Below are 25596 nucleotides of genomic sequence, written 5' to 3' on the forward strand. Positions count from 1 at the left end.
CTTAAAGCAAAATTTTGTAACCCTCAGATGGGAGCTGGAGCTGCCATTATATAGGCAAAAGAAGGGGAGAAAAAGGGGGAAAAATGGGGGGGAAAGAATTCAAGTTTCCCCCCAAAAGTGCAGCCCCCCAGATACAAAATCTAGGGGGAAACAGAATGTATATTTGAACTGTACCAGTGGAGGGGATCATGGCCGGCCTGTTATTGGAGTTGCAGGTGGCCGGCCAGCCAAGGGTCAAAAGGGTCAATCAATATTAGTGGCCGGCCACCCCAGATTGGTGGCCTCCCATGTGTGCACAACACAATCATGTGGTCAAAAACTAGAGAAAGTGAACCAGGAGAGAGAAAAGGCCACTTTTAGGAGGGGTTCAAAAAGGTCAACCAGAATTACTAGCCGTCCATGTGATATTGGTGGCCTCCCAGGTGTGTACAACACAAATATGTGGTTTGGGGCAAGAAAAAGTGGCCTTATGGTGGTCAACATTGGCTTTCGAGGGAGAAAAAACGGGCGACGGAGGAATAAAACTGGTTGTCAAAACAATTGCTAGCCTCCCACCCTTCTACGACCTTTCTAACAATGAAACAGAGGTCCCTGCCAAAAATAAACTCAAACCGATGCAAAATGAAGGTTTGGGGGCCGAAACGCGCAGCCTGAGGCCCCGAAAACTGACTGTTAGGCATCGGAAGTGGTGTTCGACCACGAAGTTGGTTTTTCGAGCCATAGTATCCCTCAAAAGGGATCAAATAAGATGTATGCCAGAAATCGGAGCAAACAGAGGCGGTTAGGCGGTCCCGAACCGAGGCACACGGCCAACGGCTCCGAAAAACTGGAAACCGGGCTACAAATGGGCAAAATGGCCTACGACCACGAAACGTAGCCTACGGCCACTGAGAGATGATCTACGAGACCTCTCCCTCCCTTCGGGAAGAGAAAACAGAGCCTGGTTTTCAAATCGAGGCAAAGCAAGAAAGAGTCCGGAAGTCCGGAGGCAAGGCTCGCAGCCGAGACTCTGAAACCTCTGAACGAGCACGATATGCAATATCACCAAGCGCTCAATTGGTGACGTCTGAGTCTTAAGGTCGGTCAAAAATGGGGTGTCTACATGTATATGTGTGTAATTGGGTATCTGATTGTTGATTGATTTGGTTGTATCGGCCACATTGTGCACCAAACCTATTCGACGAAAGTCCTCTCTGAAAATTCTCTACTATCTATCTAGTTTGGGAGTTTTTTAAAGATGTATGTTGTGAAAGGAGATGGGCGTCAAGAGACTCTACATTTCGACAAGATCATTGCTCGTTTCAAGAAGCTCAAGGGCATCACCACCAGTTGCTGCATTCTCTGCATGTGATGCATTTGATCTAGTTGTCGTCTAAATGATAGTAAGAAGTAAGTTATTTCAGATATTCCCTCTAGCCATACAAAATTTGAGTTTATTATGCCTGATTAGTTATTTCCTTTTACAGTGTTAGTTTTAGATTATTTTGTATAAGTTTGACTTGTTAAAATACATATTGTTTGCATTACATGTTTTTGTAATTTTAATGGCCTCCTTGGCTACTACATTTGTTATGTGGTAGTCCACTAACTGTATACATGTCGTTATTGGTCCCCCTGTGTTCTAAAATTTTGATTTGACATTTGACATATTTGAACCATATGTGCTTGGCTTTGAACAGTTATGGATTTACTTTATAAAAATTGACACTTTTTGGGTTCAAATGGTAGATAGTTATTGTGTTCTTGTTCTCTTCTATAACATTTCAGTATGAATCTTCTTTTTGTTCTTTATTGATTTTTTCTTTTGGTTTATGAGTATTGTTTAACAGCATTACTACTTCAGGAGCTTGCAAGGATTATTAAATTGTCGGCATATTCTAGCTTCAGTCTGTTTGAGTGTCGGAAGGTTGTTGCTGGTTCTAAATCACCTGAAATTGGAAATGGTATTTGTTTTACCTGAGTTCCTAAAATATATATATATATATATATGTATATATATATATTTGCTTTTGTTTTCATAATAATATGCATTTTGATGTCATATAGAGGAGTATATTGGGTTAGATGATAACAAATACATTGGGGATCTGCTAGCTGAATTTAAGGCAGCAAAGGACCGAAGTAAAGGAGAAATCTTGCACTGCAAATTGACATTTAAAAAAAAGTTATTTCGGGAGTCGGATGAAGCTATAGGAGAACCAATGTTTTTAGGTGGGAAGGTGTTGGTGAAGATGGTTTAATGGTTTCACTGGAAATTATTTCAACATAAAAAACATCCATATTCACCAATTTTGCTGACAGAACTATCAAATTTTCTTTTTATAAATAATTTTTCTAGGCAGAAACAAACTTGCTCCAAAAAAAACCCAACCCTTCAAAACCTTTGCATGAAATGCTAATCTTTATTTGTTTTTAAAGATGAAATGCTCATCAATAAAGATTTTTAAAGATAAAATGTCATCTATAAGCAAGTTTTTATCTTAGGCATTAATTAGTTTTTACTTTTAATTAGTACATGGGCGAAATTATAATTCTATTAGATGGAGTAAACAACACTAGTCATTATCATTTATTTATTTATTTATTTTCAACAGCAAAGAGTAAACACAAGTATTGTAGATGGCTGTGACACTCTGTTTCTGGGTGTGGCTGCTGATAGCCGTTGGTTGTTTTTATTTGTGGTGTTTGGCTTGGGTTTGATCTTGTTGTAATATGCACCTCTATATTTTATTTCTTAATCTATTTGATCTTTTGATTCTTGAATGGTGTAGATTTCTATTATACTTTTTATGTCATAAATTCCTCAAAACTCTAGTCAAAATACACCCTTGACATAACTAGAGTATCTTGTGAAATTCATATTTTATTTGTTCCTCAATATTTACTCCGTAGACACATCCCATTTTATTGGTACTTCACTTCAGCACTTTTCCGCTCGTTGCTTGCTTCATATCCTCTCTTTTTGGTGAGTCTAGAAATTGATTTAAAAAGTTGTTTCTTGCCTTGCTAGGCATCTCATTCTTGTGTATGTGCTAGTTGTTCAGTCACAGTGTGATGAAATATACTTGCTTCTTAGATTGGATGTCTACATTTTTCAGATTCTTCTCTATTGTCATGGTTAACAACTCTGGAGTGCAGTGTAGTGGGTATTATATCTTACTAGAAAAGTGGCCCCGAGAAATGTTTTTTCTTTTGAGCTCAGTAAAGTATTGATGGTCATTTCGCCTGCTAATCATATTACATGTTTTATAAGCATAAGAACTTATTTAAAAATCTTTAATGTTAAATGCTTCTCTGAGTTGGTTTTTGTTTGCATAAATAGCTAGCGAGGCTTTTCTTTTTCTTAAACGATTCATGTTTTAGTGTAATAATAATTTGCAGATCTTTTGATGTAGTGACATCTGGTTAAAACTCTATACAGCATACATGTTGCTTAGAATTTGGATCTCTTTGAAATTGTCCAACTTGAGTTAAAGTACATTTCCCCCTTTCTAACTTGATGTAACATATTTGTTGCAGATTGGGGTTTTTCTTGATAGGAGGGTTTTTTTCTACATTCTTTCATTTTTCTCATTTGTTTTACTTTACTCCAATCTTCCACACAAGGTACTGCTTATGAAACTTGAAATTCAATTTACTTAAGGTCAACTTTTTGCACAAATTCTACCATAGTTGTCAGTGCTGCAGGAGCTCCGCTTTATTATTAGTTTTGTTCCAATGTTTATCAGCGGCAATCGCAGCTAGCAGAATGTACATCTCTTTTCTTTTATTTAATTAATACCTCAATTAATTTATACGAATACAGAGTTATTTTTATCTTCTTGTAGTTGTTTTAAATGATATACTGAAGAGTAGTTTTATATTTGACCAACAAAGGACAATTGAAAGAACAACTGCAAAATGTGCCAGATTCCTCTCTGCTTTCTAAAAGCATGTTAGACTTTCAATTTACTATTTGGGAGCATAGCACAAAGTGTTGCTTTCTTAAAACTAGGCTCTTAAAACTATTTTTTGTGGTTATAATCACTTATTTTTTATACTTAGATATGATAATGGGCTTTTAATGAAGCAAAGAGACATATTTCACTGGTAACTATGTTACCTTCCTAGGTGGTGTTGTATGATGCTCTTAATTATGCAATGTGTGAGGCTTATCAGTTGGATGCTACAATAATATGGTAACCTAGGTTAATAAATTTTTCAAGCTAAAGATACTACTATTGCCCCAACAAAATTGCAAGCTTACTAGTCATCCTCTTCTTAAGCTATGTAGTTAGTGTCTTCAACCCTAAGCAACTGTTTCGGGTCAGTGTTCTCCTGGATCAATTGACATTATGTTTTATGTAGAACATTCATTTACCATGAATGATGGAAGTATAATTGCTGCAAACTTCACTTTTGAAAATAAATAAAAGACAAGATATGAGAGTGTGCGGACATTTCCCCTGTTGGTTTAACACATTTTCTTGGTTTGTGGTCTTGTTGTTGCCTTACAGTTTGAACTATATTATGTTGCTGTCATTTCATATCATTTCTGTTACATAAATTTGACCTTATGATTTCCAGGTATAGTTGTAGAATTTAAGAACTTGTGTTCTTTCGTTTCAGGTGGTTAGCTGCATGGAACAACATCTTTGACATATGGTGTTGGCATTGAAGGAATACATTGGATGGGCATTTTGCAGGTCTTTTTCATGCTTTCAGCTTTTTTTTTTATTGTTTGTCTTGAAAATTCTTTTTACACGTGCACTTTTTTTTTTAGTGCCAAGGATAACTCTTGTCAAAAAAGTAAAATCCCTAACTCCACCTCTATTTTTTTATGTGCATTCGACAAATGACTACCCAGTTGTACATTGATTCATGGAGATCACTTCATTCTCTTTGAAAACAAAGGGATTATTTAGAGTTAATCAATACATGTTAATATGCATGGGTTTCACCAAAAATAGATCTTTTAGCATGTTAAACATTCAAAATTCACCTTCAAATTCAATATAAGATCCCTTAATCATAGGCTATTAAATTTACCGGTTCAATTTTTGACATGACTGTCATATTTCTAAATTGCCAGGAATTTCATTGAACTTTGGCAATATTGTCAAAACAGTGATAACCACGCAGGTCATAAGCATAACAAACCTATTTACCAGTGTGAATGTGTGGTACAAATAATAGTTGAGGGAAGTGTTTCTCTATTGCAAGCCTGCTTTCTTTATTAGGAATAATGAACTTCTGCATCTTTTCATTCAATCTAGAGGATATCCATTGGATACATTGTCGCAGCTTTGTGTGAGATATGGCTTCCATGTCAAAGGTGGAGGGGAGTAGGTTTTTTCAGGAGATATTATTGGCAATGGTTAGCTACCATATCTGGCATCATTTTACGTTCTGTAATGTTCAAGGCTTGTGCATAATATTTGAAAAGTTGGAGTTATTTACTTGAAGAAACTTTAATTTCACTTCTTTTGTTTCCTTTTATGGGTTGAAATATTGGGTTTTGGTGGATATTTAACCGTCCTTAATATATTTTACTAAACATTTAGATTCATCTTTCAAAATTTTTATGAGACATGTAAGAGTAGTTAACACATTTGATAATGATGACAACGAATACTTAGATGTTATCCTCATTCACTTCAGAAATGCTAAATTGTCAAGCATTTATTCTATTGGCTCAAGTTGAGCATCATGATGAAAACTGAAAAATATTATTACCCTTCCAAACATCGGGTAGTATGGTGATGCATTATCAATAAATAAAATAAAAAAAGAAAAAGAAGTAAGGAGCTAATTTCCTAATTGTTTCTCCCAAAATCAATTAGAAACTTGCATAAATGGCTTGTTCATCTTAGCATGACCCTTATTAAAATATACACTAACCAAAGTAGAGACAAAACCATGTGTTTATTTTTTTGTGTATTTTTGCTAGGTAGTGTTGGAGTTGCTCTAAGTTAGTGATGTGATTAATAAGAGCTTGCTATGTACAAAGGAACTTCTGGCTGTTAAGCTAGACTTATTGTGTACACAATTTTTATTGACATGGATAGAGAGGTCTATACAATGTAATTGATAATATGTTAATGTTTTTCTCGTTTATTTTCTTTACAGATTGGTTTTTGATGACGTTTGGAAGCATACTTGCAAATCAAGATCAAGTGTTGAATTATTTTTTTTTCCTGAACTGATACTTAGTTGTAGTTGCAAATCAAGATTGAGTGTTGATTTTTTTTAGGAACTCCACGTTAGTTCATTTTGGGATTTGCTTTGATGGTTTTTTTGTTATACTTAATGGATTATTATTAAAGTTGTTTGATGGATATATTTTGATTTATAATATAAATTGTTAAGTGAATTTTTTTGTAGAGGTGTATAATAGCTAGTGGATTTTTTAGTACAATTAAAAGGGTATTGGGATATGAGGAAGGATATTTGTGAAATAATAATTTAAATTGAAATATAAAATATGGAACAAGTTTAGTGACGAATTTGTTTCGTCATTTGTATTTGTTATTATGACAAAGTGATTATTCGTCGCTAATAAACATTTTTTGTGACAAAATTTATTGCAACTTATATATGAAAGTTTTCATTAATTTTGATGTTTGGTGACCAAAAATTTCGTCAAGTATATATATATTTGCGACGAAATATATTTTGTCACCCATGTATGACTTTTGGAGACGAAAGATTTCGTCAACTTTACATCTTACTGTGACGAAATTATTTCCTCATCAATGATTAACATGTGTGACAAATTAATTCGTCAACTAAAGTTATAAATATGGTACTGAATAATTATTTGGTGACGAAAATGAGAATTTTTGGCGACAAAATATTGTTTTATTGGTGACAAAAAAATTCGTCACTGAAGTAATTTCATTGGTGACGAAATTATTTTTCGTCACGGTGGTTTTTATTGACAAGCATTCAATGATGAAGCCGGTGACGAAAATATTTCCTCACAAATATCTATAGTGACGAAATTAGCTCTTTGGTGACAAAAAAAGTTCGTCATTCAAGACCCAACTTGTTGTAGTGTCAACTGTACCCCTAATAGGTGACTCTACTCTGAGTAGAGTCACTAATCGTGCTACCTCTAACCCCAATGCAAAAGCAAATGTAGTAGATACAAAAGAATGAGACATACCCGTGTCTATCTATACATTAGCCAAAGAATTACACATAACAAAAATACCTCTCACAACTGAGGATTCTGGCAACTGCTCTGGCATGGTAACAACATACATGCGACCCTGCGGCCCCTAATTGATTTGCTCCCCTCTCGGAGCATAGGCCTATTGTACTGACTGATCCGAAGCGGCTCCCTGATTAACTCGCGAAGCGTGGACTGATTGAGTTTGTTGGTGGCTTTGAGTCTACCTCGACCCTAATGCGCCTCCCAACTGTGGGCAAGTTCTCTTTATATGCCCCGGCTGACCACACTGATAACAATTAAACCCTTGACCTTTAGTCTAAGACTGAGACTGACTTTGAGATCAATTAGTTGGTGATAACATTAACTGTCCTCTTCTCTTCTGTGGACATGAGAAGGCTTTGTGATCCGGTTGGCTACACTTGAAACACAAGAAGCTCCTCGATGCACTTTTTTCCGGACCTGCACTAGGCAAAGGAAAAGTGGATCTACACTGCTGTGGTTGGGACTGGGATGGATAGGTATTCCTGCTCTTCTTGTTCTGCCTATAGTCTCCTTGAGACTCTTGGCCCCTAGACCTCGAACTCCGAAGCCTCTCCTCCTCGGCTTGTATGGAAATTTCTATGTGTGTTGTTGTCTCCACAAGATGGTCATATTCCCGAATTATATTTCCAACAAGCTTGAACATAATTTTTGTTTTCAATTTCTTTTCAAATTCAATACAACAACGCTCTTCTGTTGCCACCAACTTTGGTGCAAATCTGAACAAACTAGAGAAGACTGCCTCAAACTCGGCCATGGGCATGTCGAGTTGTTTGAGGTCTTTAAACTCTTGCCTTAATCTCTTCCTAGTAGTGGGAGGTATGCACTTATCTTGGAAAGTAACCGCAAAAGCTTCCCATGTTGGCTCCATTCTACCCTTGGCATATTTCCACCATTGACCCGTGTCTCCCTTAAGGTTGTAACTCGCTAGAGTCACTCTTAGTTCACTATCTTCGATGTGAAGCATTTCAAATGTCTTCATAGTTTGTTCGAGCCACTCATCCGCTTTCTTGGGCTCGGGACCACCATGGAACTCATCTGGTTTTGCCGGCAAGAATTCCCTAGTAAGGAAATTCGCCCTCGACACCGCGGTGTTCTCACGGGCTCGATTCTCCACCCTCAACAAGTTCATAGACTCTCTTAAAGCCCCTGCCATTTCTCAAGCTAGGGCCCCCATTGCGGTTTGACCTGCTTGTCCCACCTGCTCGGCCATATTGGCTTGGCCTGCTTGCTCAGCCATATTAGCTTGGCCGAACCCTTCTTCTTGCACCGGAATCCTATGGACCGGTGCCTCATGCACACCTCGGCGAGCCCTACCACGCCTTCTGCCTCTACCACCACGGACGTGACCCTTTCCTGACCTCTTAATTAAGGACACAAGAGAAATCATTTAGCACATTAACTCATATATGCTCGTAACTTGACTCACACGTTCGACTGCAACAATTTTATATATTTCTCTACCATATACACAATTCAATTTCACTCCACATAAGCAATTAGTCATGTAAACACATACGTACTGTTCTTTTACGATGAAATCCGTCCTACGAAAAGCCAAGAATTCTTAGTAGAATGAGTACTGATCAAGTACCCTTCTAATGAGACCTCAAGGAATTTAACAAGCGCAAATAACATCCCAAAAATCTAATCCCATACCTATTTAGTCACATAAGCATGTTATCACATAGTCACAAAATGGATAACAGTTCCTAAGCATGCTAAATGAACCCATTGTGGTTAAACAACCACTTCCCACGAGCTCCAATTATTCAAACCCGATAGCTCTAATACCAAGTTGTAACGCCCCAAATTTATAGCCCAAATGATAAGACAACAATCATGGCTCTTTCAAAGAAAGCCAAATATAAATCTCCAAACTTACATTACATGATACAATAGTTCTTTATGCAACAACACATTAATCCAACAACAAGTAAATAAACAAATAAATACCCCTAAGGGTTTACAAGTTTCCAAGGCTTGAGCCTGGTTACACAAAACGGTTATTCAAACCCACACAAACACTGCCCTTGGCTTGCATACAGAGTCACAACAAATGAGAGCATTGTACTCCCAACACACATACTTCCACGCTCCTAGTTGGGTGGGATCACCACATCTTTTCCTCCACAAAAATCTCGTAGGGTGAGCATAAAGCCCAGTAGGAAATTCTCCTAACTAGAGTTTATTAATTCACACTTCATGAAAATCAATACTATGATGATAATGATGCATTGTGGCTACAAGCCCCAATAACATCATCAAGAATATTTATACATTCAAACCACGGGCATGAATCATCATCGGTTAGCGCAAAGCGTCAACGCTAAATTATGATCATACGCCTTGTCTTTCCTAAGTATAACTTATCTAACGATTTTAATATATGCTGAGAAATACCATTGTATAGAATCTTTTGTCACAAGGATATTTTTTGAGAACTAAATGGATCAAGTTCTTTAAAATTTGTGGAATAACTTGATAATTTAGTCAACGACTTAATGCTCTGGAGAGTCAACCAAACTCAGGATAAGGTAATAAACACTTGAATTATCAAAGATAAAGAGAGTTTGATTGATGAGTCAAAATCACCCCAAACAGCATCAAGGTTGAAGAAGGTTTTTACTCACAATTCTGTGTGTTCTAAGGTAGAATTAGAGGACCAAGATCAAAATCTACCCAAGGTGGAAGATGACCTGATTTTCAAGGCTGGCGAGGCCGTTACTCATGATTCAAAAGCACCCCCAACAAATTCTGATTATTATTCCCAAAGAGGCTAAAGTTCAAAGCAATGAATTGGAACCCTTATTCATGATTCAAAAGCACCCCCAACAAGTTTCGATTATTATTCCCAAAGAGGATAAAGTCCAAAGCAATGAATTGGATGCTAACAATTGTAATGACTCAAGAACTAAAGCCACCAACTACAAGTCCTGAGCCAAAATGGCGTTTGAAGTCGGAGGTTGAAAATTTGCTATCAAAATTCTCTAAATTAGTGTCACTACAATCCTACGATGAGCCCCCACCCATGCATAACATCCAGCATACTTCAAGTCATATACAAGAGTCTAAATTGCTTAACCTTGCAACATATGATTCAAATTTGAATCAATATATCATGTCCCACTCATTGACAAGTCATGATTCTATTGAAGAAAAGGGCAAGGTTGAATCACATGATGACATTTTGTTTAAAGAACATGGTAGGAGCATGGAGGCCAAAATAGCTGATATGATAGGAAATATTCAAATCGAGCAAAATCAAAGCATCATTAACTCAAACGATATTAGGATGCATGGGAAAAATTTTGTAGCACAAGGTTTAGACCATTTCAGGGATGTATATCTTTCTTTTGTTGATTTTATCATTCCAGAGAAGGTCAACTTTGCAATTGAAAGTAGCTCATTGTTCTTCTTATTACCCCTAATGGAGAAGAAAAGGCGATGTCAATTTGAACATTTTTATATGAAGATTTGGGTGCGATTCTGATCTTTTGGATTCTTATACTTCAATACTTCAAAACTCGAAATCAACTTTTTTCCAACCAAGGGAGTGATGCAACGTACAAAAAAAACTCAAGCAATGCTAAATTCAAAGAAGTAATGATATTTGGACATTGGCATGATATCGAAGAGAAATTGATGGAAAGCTTATATAATTATATTTATAGTATTATTTGAGTCTTATTTTATAATTATATTTATATTTTATAGGATTTTAAGCTAGGGGTATTTTGGTAATTTGCATAATTTACGAATATGTGTGTAGACACCCCATTTTTGACCGTCCTCAAGACTTGGATGTCACCGTTTGAACACTCGGTGATTATCCATGTTTGTGTTCGTTTGGAGTTCCTGGAGGTCTCGGCTCGCGCGCCTCGCCTCAGGATCTCCGAACTCGACTGTTTAGTGTTTGGTTTTGCACCAAACACTTGTGTTTTGCCTTGGAAGGGCAGGGAATGCCTTGTGAGGCATCCCCATACACCACCGGCAGTGGCTAGAGGCCACCGGTTGGTTTTTGCTGCCACCGGCCGGCACTTTTTGTTGCAGGTCGGCACTATTTTCTGCCGATCGGCACTCTTTTTTGCCAAAATGGCATTTTTGGCCGGCCGACTACTGTGCATCTGCTTTTGCAGATATTTTAAGACAGCTGTCTTGCTTTTTGCTCCCCTCCATACACGTGTATGGAGGGATCTCCCTCTTATGAAGCTTGTCTTGTAAGCTTTACAAGACAAGAAGTTCTATAAAGAGAGGGGCTCTCTCTTGTTGCAAAGGTTGGACACTTTAGACATTTTAGAGACAAAAACACAGAGAGAAGCTCTGGTTTTTAGGGTTAGGATCCATACATATCCTATCTCTCTTTTTCTCTCTTTGTGTTCTAGGTGTTTTGTGTCTTACTATTGCACACAAACACCTAGTGTTTCACCTTCATTTGGCTCCTGAGGTTCTAAGGGACTGATTTTGGTGTTTTGGTGTTGGATTCAAGCCAAGGAAGGCCATTGGAGCATCATTGTTGAAGAGGTCTTCAAGGGTAAGAATCTCACCCCTTTATTCCCCATTTTTGCACCTTATTTCTACCTATCTTAAAATCGTTTTTGAGCTTAGTGTATAATACAAAAAAGTTCTGTTTTTAGACCCTCTTGATTGTTTATTAAGGGTGTTTTGTGGTTTGATGGTGTTTGACCCCTCTTAGGCCTTGAAAGGCCCCATTTTGTGCTATTTTGTGCAAGTTTCGAGACTTTGGTGTTTGGGCCTCTTCACCACTGAAATCTTGAGGGATTTCAGTGGTGAAGATGGTGCCTTGAAGTCTCTAAAAGGAGAGGGCCACCCCCTCTCCTTGTTGTTCTTGAAATGGACCATTTTTGGCCTCTTGAGAGAGCACCTAGCTAGGCTTCATGTTGACCATGCCTTAGTTGTTTTTTGTGCTTAATATGTCATATTATGCCTCTGTTTTTTGTTGGTTTTGGTACACCATGCATGCTTAGCATACCTACCATGTAATGCTATGTTATTGCCTCAATGTGCCTTAGGTTGTTAGCCCTTGTTGGAGCACGTTTTAGGCTTAGTCTTGTGAAGATTTTGTGCATATTTTGCCATGTTTTAGGTCTGTCCATGGTTATTTGGGTCGGATTTGGCATGCATCATATAGCCCCTTTGCATTTTGGCTTGTTGGCCTTAAGTGTGTGAGTGTGTGGCATGCCATTCTTGCATTGATTTGGTGATTTGAAATCATCCACCATGTCATTTCAGTCCCATTTGCATGCCTATATGTTTACCTTGGACGCATCTTTAATGCTTTGGAAGCTTGTGTAGTATGCTCCATGTTTTGGCACTTATGCATGCCTTTGAATTTGAGCCATTTAGATGCCATCTAAGTGGTCTTTTGGGCTTTATTTTATGTGCTAAAATTCTGTTTTTAGTCATTTAGTTCATGCCATGTTTGGTCTCGCTAAGTGTAGTTCAATACACCATTGGTTTACTTTGAGCACTTGAGCCATTTGTTGCATGCTTAGCTTGATTTGTTGCTTGGTTTGGCACCGTGTTTTAACATAATTTTCAGAGCTTATGTTGCATGCTAATTGTCCATGATATCCTTCTTTCAAATGTGTTTGAGAGTTGCCTCACTTGTGCCTAAGTGTTGGCCCTTTAACATGTGCATGTGTGTATGTGTTTTGGTCCTTTATTTTGGTAACTTTGGCCCTTGTTTTAGGCCTAATTAGAGCTGCCTAAATCATGTATAAGTCCATCTTTTCAGCGGTTTGTATTGCCACATGTATGCTTGTATGCTTGCGTAAGTGCCTTGACATGCCATGTTGCATCATTAGCTTGTATGCCTAGGTTGCCTTGCACCTTGCATGCATGCCTTGTTCCTTGACTTGATGATAAGAATTGGGCCTTGATTTGTGTGTTTGGTTTGCATTTCATTTGACATGAAAGTTGCACACTTGATTCTTTGGGCCATCATGCATGGAAATGCGTGATTGGTGGTCCGAGAATCGAGACACATGTCCCTTTGAGTCACAAACATGATAAGGGACATGAATGGTGCATATATGCTTTGAATTGTGCTGCAATCCTTTGCCTTGCCCTCTGTTGCTATCAATTGCAGATTCTGCAGGAACACTTTACCGACCGGTAGTGTCAAGTGCCGACCGGCAATCCCTTATCTGCCGACAGCTTCATTTTGTGCCGATGGCCATAACACACTGCCGGTGACAGTTCCATTCAGCCGGTGGCACTCCTCAGTGTCCAAGGAACCAGTTCTGAGATTTTGGCAGCCTCTAGAGGAGTAAAGGAAGGAAAACAGAGGCAGCCTATGCATGGCGGTGCGTTTCCGGGCAGGACCGAGCATGCATTGCATCGAGCTCTCCTCCCGAGGCGGTTTACTGCTTTTCCTAGAATAATTAATTTGCTTAGTTGATTAGGCAATTTGTAATATTTAATTAGCTTGCGTAGTTAATTAATTTGTAATATTTATTCGGTCCCTCCGAGTGAGGGCAAATTTGTAATAAGCGTGTGTGGGTGGTGTGTATGTCTTCCAATCCCCACTTCTTTCTTCCCTTTTACTTACCCGCTTTGATGGTTAGTAATAGGACATGTTCAAATTAGCATACCTTATGCTATGCATGCGTGCATTCATTCATTTGTCCTGCATGCACCGGGCTCGGTACATCATGCTAACTGCATTTGTACTTCAATTTCAAATTGAATACGTGCATCAATTGATCGCATTTCACATGCCATGTTTAGGTTAGCCGAGCTTATTCTAGCAACATTTTGTATGCGATGCATTAGGCACTTAACATGGACTTGGATCATGCATGTTTGCCAACGAGTTCTTTGTTTTGGCACGGAGTACTATGTAAGTATTTTAATGTTTTAGCATCTCGCATGCGTGTGAATGTTAACATGATAGCATGCTCACCATGCGGCTAAATGCTTATGTGATAAATTGTTTGAATGCCTGTGGGTGAAGGTTGGATTGTTTGAGTTGGAAAAACTCGTTGAAATCCGTGTTTTAGCCTACTTGAGAGTAGCAAATTCCAAAGCGCTTTTTAAAACAAACGGATATGCAATGCTTGTTTCCAAATTAGGCAATCTAGTCTATACTTGTTTGCTGTGCGCATAACATAGTAATTCTAGGCTAATAAATGGAATAAGAACACATAACGTTTTCAAAATCGGATATCATGGTTAGTAGAGGCCGGTCTTCGGACCAGGCGAAAGGGGGTGCTCATAGCTGACCTTCCCCGATCGTACCCAAGCTCCCGAGCCGAGACAACTCCGGTGATGACGGACATGTGGCCTTCGGCACCGAGTCAGGGTTTCCTAAATTTTCCCATTTTAAAAATATTTAGGTGGCGACTCTATATCTGGCAAAGCAGTCCATGTTTGGCACTTCTTTTCAAAAAATCTGTTTCTCAAAACGATTTGCCGGATTTGGACTCTTTGGTTCAAGATTAAGAACCGTGACAACAAAATCGAGTCCGAGCTATAGCGAAGGGCCCCACGTGGGCGCGTCTACAGTTTCTGGCAACTCTGCTGGGGATTTTAAAGAGCTTGACTCGAACTCGTGATATCCTGTTTCGATTTCATTTATGTGTCTCTTTGCATTGCATGTGGATTGGTGCGCCTAGGGACACCGTGTTTGCCATTTGCCATTCCTGAACGGTTTGCCGGAGGCTTGTCTTGTCAAGGCATGACCATAAGGCTGACCGGTTATGGGCCCTAACAGCATGGGAACACAAACCCCGGTTTACCGGGGCACCCTTTTCGACCATTCGACCTAGTGCATATTCGAATCCATAGTGACCATTCCAAGTTAGGACAGGCTGCTTACCCGATGTTAGGTTGTTTGAAAACTGTTGCGTGCATAGTGAAACCCTAGCTCCTGACAAAATAGGACGGGGAAACCCTACCCCAACATAGGGGTGTTTTGGCTCTCTTTACTTGCTATGTGCTTTTAGAGTGTTGCTCTACAGGAACGTGCATATCAGTTTGCAAGTTTTAGTATCAGATTTGAGGGCACCAGTATCAGTACTATTGAGAACCAGCTATCTGTGGGTATCAGTTCAGTTTTGGGGACAGTGGTTTCTGGGAACAGTGATCAGTAGTAGAGTACAGTTGTTCAGCTACACCCGTGTTTGATCTGTTTGGATTGAGATGCTGTTTGTTTCTCTTTTCAGTTCAGAGTGTCCAGAGCCGGTACAGAATAGCTAGTGCTCCCCCTCGCCGAGGCAGGGCTTATGATGACGCAGAATTCAGAAGAGATCGCAGTTATGACAACTGCATTAGAGCAGGGGATCACCCTGCAAGGTGAGGCCAGCATTGATGTGTCACATCCACCTAGGTCGCCTGTTGTGCACCCGGGTTGGGCTCCCCAGTTATACCAGGCTCGCGAGCCTGCTACATTTGAACTCATGGGGATGATAGGTGATCTCCAAAGGTCTGTGGCGGATCTCGCCTACGGAATGTCAGCTTCACCTCCAGCCACACTGTATGCCGGGAGTTTTGTACCCCAGGAGCCCCCGCTGTTGGGGCGAATTGTGATTGAACTTAGCCAACCGGAGATGGCCTCCAACTATGGCAATGACGTATCAACATCAACTCAAGCCCTCGATCAGGCTGAGGCCGGAGGAAAACACAAAATGAAGGCAGATGCCGATCCTATTGAACAACTGCTGTGGGCAGTCAAGGGTTTGAAAGTCGGGGGGATGAACAAGCAACAGATATCCGCAGTTGTGGCAAAGACTGTGGAGGATGCTTTCCCCACTCCACCTGAGGGTAGTTCAAGCCAGTCATAAAATCGGGATAGGCCCCGTCATGCCAGAACAGTTCCTCTTGTTCCCGCCCCTGCACCCGGGAAAGATCAGAAAGCCAAGGTGGCGCCTGCCGACCCTTTTGCTTGTGCGGCTAGTAAGAGCGCTCAGACTCCAAAGTACCTGCCCCGGGGGTGCAGGACCTTTCATGCTCTCTACATGCCTTTGTCCAAGGCACTTCAAATCCTTGCCGAGAGAGGGCACCTTAAACCCTTGGAGCCTCAGCCTCTCCCGAAGAATCTCCCTGCTACGCATGATGCTGCTCAGTACTGCGCGTACCACCAGCAGACAGGCCATGCCACCAACAATTGCTTCTGCCTCCGTCATGAGGTGCAAGATTTGATTGACAACGAGGTTATCCTCCCGCCCACCTCAGCCAAGTCCGTTACCACTCAGCTATTGAATTTTGAGGACACAGATACTGCAAGTATGTAATCAGAAGGTGAACCACCTGCGGGCGGCGTCAGGTGTATTTTGAATGTGGCGTCTGGCACACATTTTTGAGTGGCTGTGAACGCTAACTTTGTAAATCCTGACTTGGGTATCGAGTCAGTCTTTTGTTTTGAGTCTGTTTCTTTGTCTTGAGTCAGTCCCCTTTGTATAGAATACCAGGTGATTCTGGGGTTGTTGCCTCGAACACCGTTTTGTCTTGTAATTACCTGTTTTTGTTTTTGAGTCTATTTATGCCGAGGGGCCAGTTGCACCAACAAATCCGAATGAAACAGCTGTTGCTATCTCAACTTCATGCTTTCTTTCAGTTTAAGTGCCAGAGAATTTGATTGGGCTGACAGTACATCTCGCCTGCTCTCCTGTGCGCCAAACTCATTGCATTAACCTAAGTTTTTCAAAAAAAAAACCATTTTGAACACTGCGGTGATGAAAACGAAGAGGAAGGAATTCCTCGGGTTTTGCAAAATTTTGATTAGTTTGAGAGAAAGAGAGGCGTGCTAAGCCCTTAATGAATGAAATCATGCTTGTCGGCGTGAGTACTGAGAAGGACCCTGGCTTGATCCAGATTGGTTACACACTATCTTCGGCGCGAGCGATTTGTCGCTTTCTTAAAAAATTTCAAAAACAAATGTTTTACGCAGCCCTGTGAAGACTTGTGTGGAATCGCTCTTGAGATTGCGCAGCCTAGGATTGCTCTCAGCCTCAAGATTCAACCCGCCCGTTTCGAACCTTGAACCCGTTCAGAACATTCAACGGTCAAACGCCATGTAAGGCCCGCATGGCCAGATCAGAAGCAGCCCTCGAGCATAAGGCATCAAAGTTGAATAAAAAAGAGTAGATCTCACTAGAAGAAGCTCGTGGAGCAGCCATGATGGATTCTCCTACAAATCATTGCAATAGTCGTTCTCCTAGATACAGAGAGGCTTCAACTCCAAAAACCATTTGGCATGGACTTGTTACACTTTTACCCTTTGAGAGGCTCGCTGGGCCGAAAACCCGGAAGGGCGACCCAGGCAAAAGTTAGAGTAAGAGAAAAATACAAAAAAGCAAAATATACAAAAAATACAGAAAAGAAAAAAAAATGCGAAAAAGAAAAGAAAAAGAAATGAACAAAAGAAAATGAAAAGAAGCTCGCAAGGTCGAAAACCCGCATCGGGCACCTTGGCAAAAGTTAGAGCCTAAAAAGTGAAGGTTAAAATACCCGAGTGTACCTTAACCGGAACTACGTAAGGCTTGATTCCCATGTTTGGGATACGTAGGCAACTTCATCATGAAGTCCAGCCCCCAACGCTTTCATAGCGTCTCAGTCCATGCAATGGTTTCGATTTCATCCCAAAGTCCAGTCGCCAACACCTTCCAAGGCGACTGTGTCCATATATTTGTTGTGACCGTCTTCGTCATCTCTGTGTCCGAGAGTTCGACCACCACCAATGAAGACTGTTTGCAGACTGCTGCGGCACCATCCAAACAAGGGGCAACTTTCTGTTGCCACGAGACGCCGTTCGAACCAGGGGCAACTTTCCGTTGCCTCCCACCCCCTTCAAACCAGGGGCAATTTTCCATTGCCTCCAATCCGAGGTTGCGCATCTCAAAGAGTAAGTTCCATGCTCGTTGAGCATCAGCCATTTGCAAAAATAGTTTTTGAAAATTTTTACTGAGGTCGACTATTTTCTCGAAAACTATTTCATTTTCCAAAACTGGACCATTGTCTTGGACCCAAAAAGGAAAATTTTCAGTGCTTACAGCCTGACTTGCATGCTTTTCAAATCAAAAATCGAACAACTACGTTAATCCGACTCTCATTTTGATCAAACTTGTTTTAGTAAAAAACCAAAATGAAAAGAATGGTTAAAATGATGAACTAGGGGCACAGTTGAGCCAGACGTTCTGTCTCCCCCCCCCCCCGGTCGTCAACATACTTGCCAGAAGGGCACTCTACCCACCAGAAGAAATAGCCGTGAGCTAACGGCATTGGGCATGAACCCGCAACTTCCTATTCATTCATTAAACACCCCGGGGAGGGATAAAAATGAGAGAATGAAGAATAGAGAGGTGTAAGTTGAGATAAAAGTGAGGAAAAGGGTTTTGAGAGAAAAACCGAGTTTGAGTGCCAGAGTGATGTGAGAATCACAAATCAGAAGGGGGTGGGAAACAATACCCAGATTGAACTGGCTCCTTGTGGTCCGAGGTCCCCCATCTTCGCTAACGCGTCTGTATGTCGTGTCTTTTGTTTTGTTTATCTCAACCTTTGTTTTAGGTCTTTCTCGAGCGTGTCTCGTTGTGTTTAGGTCGTGTACCTTTTTGTTCGAGTCCTCCCCGCTGTGTTCAGTTGTAGGCTCGATACCCCGGTTTGAAAAACCCTCATTTAATTTCAGAATTGTTTATACCCAGAATGCGGTGCCATTCTCTATATTTGAGCGTGTTTCAACTCCAACCGGTTCCATCGTTGAGCTCCGTCTTGTCAGATTGGGCCGTTCACTCAAGTTTACTGTGTGCAGAATGAACTGAAGGCTGTGCTATGGGCTGTATGCAGATTAATCCCCAGTAGAGCAAGGGCTGTGTATCCAGAATCAGGCAGTGGGTTGCTTGGGTTATTTTGCTGTTGGTTGTTTAGTTATCTGATTATTACAGTGCAAGTGTTCAATTTTCAGACAACCAATCAATTTCATTTACATTGAGGTGTAATATGATGGAATGCGATGCAATACATGAGATATGTAAATGTAACACTTTTTAAGCAAAAATCTGTTCATTTCATAATCTTTTTCAAGTACAAAGTTTTGAGGAAAACAAAATCTGCCTGCGGTAGTACAAAGTATCCTGACCAACAAAAAGGAAAAGTACAAGAAAGAAAGAAAAATAACAAAAATCTGTATCCATGACGAGCACTCCAGGGGGCCATCAGTCTGTCCTAGTCCTCTTCCTGGACGAGGGTCCAGGAGCATCATCAGCATCGTCGTCAGAGCCCGAGCTAGAACTGCCTCCGGTCTCCTCCTCCGATGACTTGGACTCCGCCTCTGCCTCCGCCTCTGACTCCTCGTCATCATCATCATCCGGGACTGGAGCTCGTGAGCTACTCCCGACATGAGTGCGCCCCGCCTTGGAGCGGGGGAATACTCTACCCTCCTCATCTCTCCCTCGGACAGGGACGGAAGGTCCAGCTGAAGCACCTCCTCCCATGGGAATCTGGAAAGGAGGCTGAAAAAGCACATAAAAAGGGAAATGCATCAGTATGCCGTGAACAGTTTATTAGTGCAGAATGCAGTGTATGAGTACAGTGTGTGAATGCCGTGAGCAGTTTATCAGTGCAGAATGCAGAGTACAGTGTATGAATGCCGTGAGCAGTTTACCAGTGCAGGGTACAGTGCAGAATACAGTATATGCAGTGTGTCGGATGTTGTGAGATCAGTGTATCAGGTGTTGTGCCGTGCATCAGATTATGTGAAGCAGTGTATAAATGGTTTGAGGCCAGTGTCAGAAGAACATACCAGAATGCTGTAGAGGGCCAGGAGATCAAAGGTCCGCTGGAGCATCCCCATCATGGAGGCATTCATCTCCAATGACTGCCGGGTGTACGCAGAAGAAGCCTGTAAAAGTATCAGATGCATCAATATTCTGTGGAATATCAAATAAACTAAAATAAAATGACTATACAAAAGTGCAGTAATACATACCGGAGGCAAGTCGGGGACACCGACGAACTCGTGATCAGCTGGCGGAGGGGCGAAGGGGATCTGATAGGTCGCCCCACCCTGCCCCTGGAAAGTCAGTACAGCAGGCAGGGCGGGCCAACCAGCCCCCCGTCCTCCCTGAGCTCCGCCCCTGCCACGGACTCGGGCCCTCCTCGAAGCTCCCGCTCCTACCCCAGCCGTTGGTGCCACGGGCCTGGCCCCCTCTGCTCGACGGCCGCCGCTCAGAGGTCGTATCAGGTACTCCTGCACATACTCTCGGTAGTCGCCGGTGCCTCTGAAGTGGGCCTCCTCCCAACCGATAGTGAAATCGTCCATCTGCTCGGTCGTGAGCCCCTCGGTCTCCCTCATATCCGCAGGAGGGTGAACCGGGACTATCTGCTCAGGTAACCCTAGGGTCTGGCGTAGGAAACGCTCCCCTAGGTACCAAGCCCGACAGACCAGGCCCTCCAACAAGATCCGGAAACGTGAGGTCTCATCGGCACCGGCAAACCGATCCCGGGTCATAGCTGGCGAAGGAGCCCAAGGCTGCCAGGTGATCTGAAAATGCAATACAGTTTGTTATCTACTATCTTTGAAATATGCAGTGGAAATGCGAAGCTTAAATAAACTGCAAGTAAAACATACCTCCGCGGGGGTGATGGTGTCAAAGTATCGGCGGAAAAAGCCGAATGTCTCTCGTGGCCACCGGGTGCATCTCCCGTCAAAGTGACGTGAAAAGGGGATGACCAAAGGGGTCTCTGTGACTGGTACGGGAGCGAGCCTAGGAAAGTAGGCATAAACCCACAACTGCAAGGTAAATACCAGTGCATTTACCAGATAAAGCAGAATACAAAATAAAGCAGAAATGGCAGAGCCGTGTGTTGTGCAGTGTATTGTGTACAGTGTACAGTGTGAGCAGTGTACAGTCAGTGTAAAGCAGAGCGTATGTGTGTGCCGTGTGTACAGTATACAGCAAGTATAAAGCAGACTACAGTGTGTGCAGTGTACAGAGTACAGAAAAGATAGAAAAGCAGAAATGAAAAGCGGAGAAGAAATGTACCTCCCAAGCCCGCCAATAGCCTCCGAGCAACTGGCCGCTGCCGCGGGAAGCCGAGCTCATGTACCCGAAGAGGGTGGCCAGAGCGGCGCCACCGCAATCATAATGCAGGATGTCTCGGACATCCACCAATTCGCTGAGAAGGCAGAGACGCACGGTGTTCGCCCGGTCGGCGAAGATGGTCGTCCTGAACAAGAACATGAGGAAGCAACGGGCGTACCTCTCCTCGGCCTCCAGAGTCATCGGAGTTGCATCAACGAGAGTAGGCTGGACCCTAAACTGTACCTCGAACCAGGAGTACCGGACAAAGCCTGGACAAGCAAGAGGTGGGGCCTCCCCCAGCAGATGGACCTGAGCGGCGGTCCATTCGTCCATATCAATATCAAAGGGGATCGGATCACCCCCTACCCCGATGCCTGTGAGCATCGAGAAGTCGTAAGGGGTCATCGTCATGTCCCCTACTGTGGAGAAGTGAAATGAATCGGTGGTGTCCCACCACCTCTCCGCCAGAGCGGCGAGGAGAGGTCTGCATGTGGTAAGCCTGGAGAGTCCTCCGCAGAAGGCGCCGAAGCCCGCCCGGTTCACTATGCGACGGACCGCGTCAGGGAGCTCGTCGTACCACTCCCGAGCGCCAGTGTTCCCATACCCGCGGATGGCATGGGAATCCTCCTGTAAACAGAAAATAACAATTGCAAGACAACATTCAAAATGCAGTTTTGAGAAGCATACAGATGTGGCATGCGTGCAAGTTTAACAGATTTTGACAAATACCGGGTGCCGGTGTGCTTACAGTGAACTACAACGTGTGATGAGTCAGCGTGCTTGGGTAGTTCAGAACAGATATAGCATGAGTGCAAGTTTGACAGGTTCGAACAGCTATCGGGTATCGGTGTGTATACAGTGAAATACAGTGAGTGCAGTCTGTTTGAGTGATTCAGGGCCAGTGCAGTGTGTGTGCATGTGTCAGTCTCAAGCAGATATCAGTTGTGTGTATGTTTACAGTCAACTACGGTGTATAGCATATCGAACTAAAGCAGTTAAAGAGTACAAATAAGCTGCGACAGTTTTTGTGCCCTACATTGCAGAAAGTAAAGTAGAGGAAAGAGAGTTACCTCAGAAACGCCGAAGGACAGGTGGGAGGTAGGCTCGCGCAGCAATAGCTCGGGTGGCACGTGCCTCTCAAAGCTCCGAAACTGGCGGAGTCCGTCGGGGGGCAGAACATGGATCGCCGGCCGGTAGGTCGCCGGGTCGAACGGGCGCTCGCGCAAAGGTAGAAGCTCGACCCCGGGATCCATCTCGTGGTCCGGGGCAGTCCTGCCGTGTGGAATGTCGTCCGCCATGTCGAGAATGATGAGAAAATAGCCGGAGGAAGGAAAACCGGGCTAGAATACGAAGAGTCAACCGAAAAGTCAACTCCCGGGAAGGCCGAAGATGACCGAAAAGGCCGGGATGTGAAATGGTACGGAAATCAAGAGGAAGACGAGGGGAACAAACCCTGAAAAGGTGGGAACGCCAAACGAGGCACCGAAACGAAGATGTGTTCGGTTGAAAATGTCCGAAACGCGAAGGAAATCGCGAATCCGACGACGAAACGGGCGTAGAACGCGAAGAAACGGGCGAAAGAGGAGAGGAAAACGCTCTAGAGAGAGAGAGTAAGAGTTTTCGACGCAAGGGAAAGTGAGAAAATAGGGTTTGAAACCCTATTTTAAAACACCCGAAGTGAAATGTCGAATCTTCCCCGACTCAGCAACTTTTTGCCGGTCGGCAATGTTTTGTGCTGGCCGGCAGTATACTGTGCCGATGGAGTTATTTTTCAGTCGGTGGACAGCCGGTGGCCTCCCCTTCCGACCAGTGGTGTTCCCACAGCCTTGTTTAGGCCATATGAGTAGTTTCTGGTCTTCATAGCTCAAGAAAGTGCAAGAAAGTGCATCTCCGACGCTCAACCGGCCTCCGTTGTGACCTTGGGTCGTGTCTTCCGCATGTGGCGCTCGAATTCATGCAAGGTGTATCCTTTTTGTATCCTTTTAAATTCAGAAGTTGCCCCATTTGTGTTACACGCGTTCATTGCACTATTTCGGTGCATTACATCGCGTTGTCATGTGCTTCACAGTTGCATTGTTATGCACATACTACATGCGTTGTAACACGCACCCCTTGCATTGTCATGCACATCTCTCATGCATTGTCGTTGCATTTTTATTCCATGCATTGTCATGCATTCCGAAACATGTGCGTTGTTACGCATTTAAGTCCATTTACATTCCGTGTGGCACGCGTGTCACACTTGGCATCATTTTACATTCCGTGTGGCACGCGTGTCACACTTGGCATCATTTTACATTTTGTGTGGCATGCGTGTCACACTTAGCATCGTTTTACATTCCGTGTGGCATACGTGTCGCACTGAGCATCATTTTGCATCTTGTGAGGCATGCGTGTCTCATTTATATCATTTGGCATCCTTTGGGGCATGCGTGTTTCATTTTGTGTCATTTTCATCGGCCTGTGCGCCCCGTTTGCATAGAACATGCATTCACTCGCACTATCTTGTGCATTTATACTTTGTATCTCAATCGCACTGTCTTGTGCATTTCAAATCAATCGCACTGTATTGTGCATTTCAAATCAATCGCACTGTTTTGTGCATTTCAAAATCACTTGCGCTGTTTAGCGCATCGCACTGTTTTGTGCAGTTTATCATTCGTGCTGTTTAGCGCATCGCACTGTTTTGTGCATTGTATTTCCATCGCGCTATTTTGCGCACCTCAATCGCACTGTCTTGTGCACTCGCGTTGTCTAATGCATCGCGCTATTTTGCGCACCTCAATCGCACTGTCTTGTGCACTCGCGTTGTCTAACGCATCGTGCTATTTTGCGCACCTCAATCGCACTGTCTTGTGCACTCGCGTTGTCTAACGCATCGCGCTATTTTACGCACCTCAATCGCACTGTTTTGTGCATTTCAAATCACTCGCGCTGTTTAGCGCACCGCACTGTTTTGTGCATTTCAAAATCACTCGCGCTTTCTTGCGCATCGCACTGTTTTGTGCATCGCAAATCAATCGCATTGTTTTGTGCATTTTAAAATCACTCGCGCTATTTTGCGCACCACATCGCACTGTTTTGTGCACCTTACTTGCATCTTGCATGTACCCTATCGCGCTATCTTGCGCACCTTACTTGTACTTGTTAGTACATTGCATTGTTTTGAATATAAACCGGCTTCGCGTAGCGTATAAGTCCAATTTTCAAAATTTTGCATTCCGTGTGGCATGCGTGTCACACTTGTATCATTCTTGCATCTTATGAGGCATGCGTGTCTCATTTGTTTAATTTTGCATTCTGTGTGGCATACGTGTCACACTTGTATCATTTTGCATCTTATGAGGCATGCGTGTCTCATTTGTTTCATTTTGCATTCCGTGTGGCATACGTGTCACACTTGTATCATTTTGCATCTTATGAGGCACGCGTGTCTCATTTGTTTCATTTTGCATTCCGTGTGGCATACGTGTCACACTTGTATCATTTTGCATCTTATGAGGAACGCGTGTCTCATTTGTTTCATTTTGCATTATGTGTGGCATACGTGTCACACTTGTATCATTTTGCATCTTATGAGGCATGCGTGTCTCATTTGTTTCATTTTCCATTTCGTGTGGCATACGTGTCACACTTGTATCATTTTGCATCTTATGAGGCACGCGTGTCTTATTTGTTTCATTTTGCATTCCATGTGGCATACGTGTCACACTTGTATCATTTTGCATCTTATGAGGCACGCGTGTCTCATTTGTTTCATTTTGCATTCCGCGTGGCATACGTGTCACACTTGTATCATTTTGCATCTTATGAGGCACGCGTGTCTCATTTGTTTCATTTTGCATTTTGTGTGGCATACGTGTCACACTTGTATCATTTTGCATCTTATGAGGCACGCGCGTCTCATTTGTATCATCTTGCATCATGCTTCATTTGCATCGGCATGCGTGTCACATTTCCGCTGGTATGTGTGTCGTCATTAGCATTAGCATGCGTGCCTCATTCTTGCATTGTTGTGCATGTTTAGCCGGTCTGGCGAGACCTTAAACACGCACAGTCTAGGAGACCTTAAATCCTTTGGAGGTGCGAAACCTTCGGTGCATTGTCATGCATACATTTTGCATCCCGGTCTAGGAGACCCTAAATCCTCTGAAGGTGCAATTCCTTTGGTGTTTGTCGTGCCCGAACGACTTTCGGTGGTCTGGTAAAGCCACCTGCCTATGTTTGCGGTGAGTTCCTAGAAGACCAACTGGGACGGTGAAAAGTAGAGTTCGAACAGCTTATGCCTAGAATGCAAAGGTTCGGGAGTTCCGCGACTAAAGTCTGGTTTAAATACCCGGAGGTGTACCCTCGGCTTGA

The 25596-nt window shown here is 42.5% G+C and overlaps 1 long non-coding RNA gene across 1 annotated transcript; it reads left to right on the forward strand.

The window, feature by feature from the left end:
- Positions 1-4655: 4655 nt before the first annotated feature.
- Positions 4656-6325, forward strand: LOC114317730 (uncharacterized). Its single transcript, XR_014341064.1, has 3 exons — positions 4656-4685; positions 5256-5356; positions 6109-6325. It is a non-coding gene; the product is annotated as an uncharacterized LOC114317730 (long non-coding RNA).
- The last annotated feature ends 19271 nt before the right edge of the window (positions 6326-25596 follow it).

This window comes from Camellia sinensis, chromosome 9 (genome assembly GCF_055761805.1).
Source record: "Camellia sinensis isolate YWXY chromosome 9, ASM5576180v1, whole genome shotgun sequence".
Taxonomy (NCBI): Eukaryota; Viridiplantae; Streptophyta; class Magnoliopsida; order Ericales; family Theaceae; genus Camellia; species Camellia sinensis.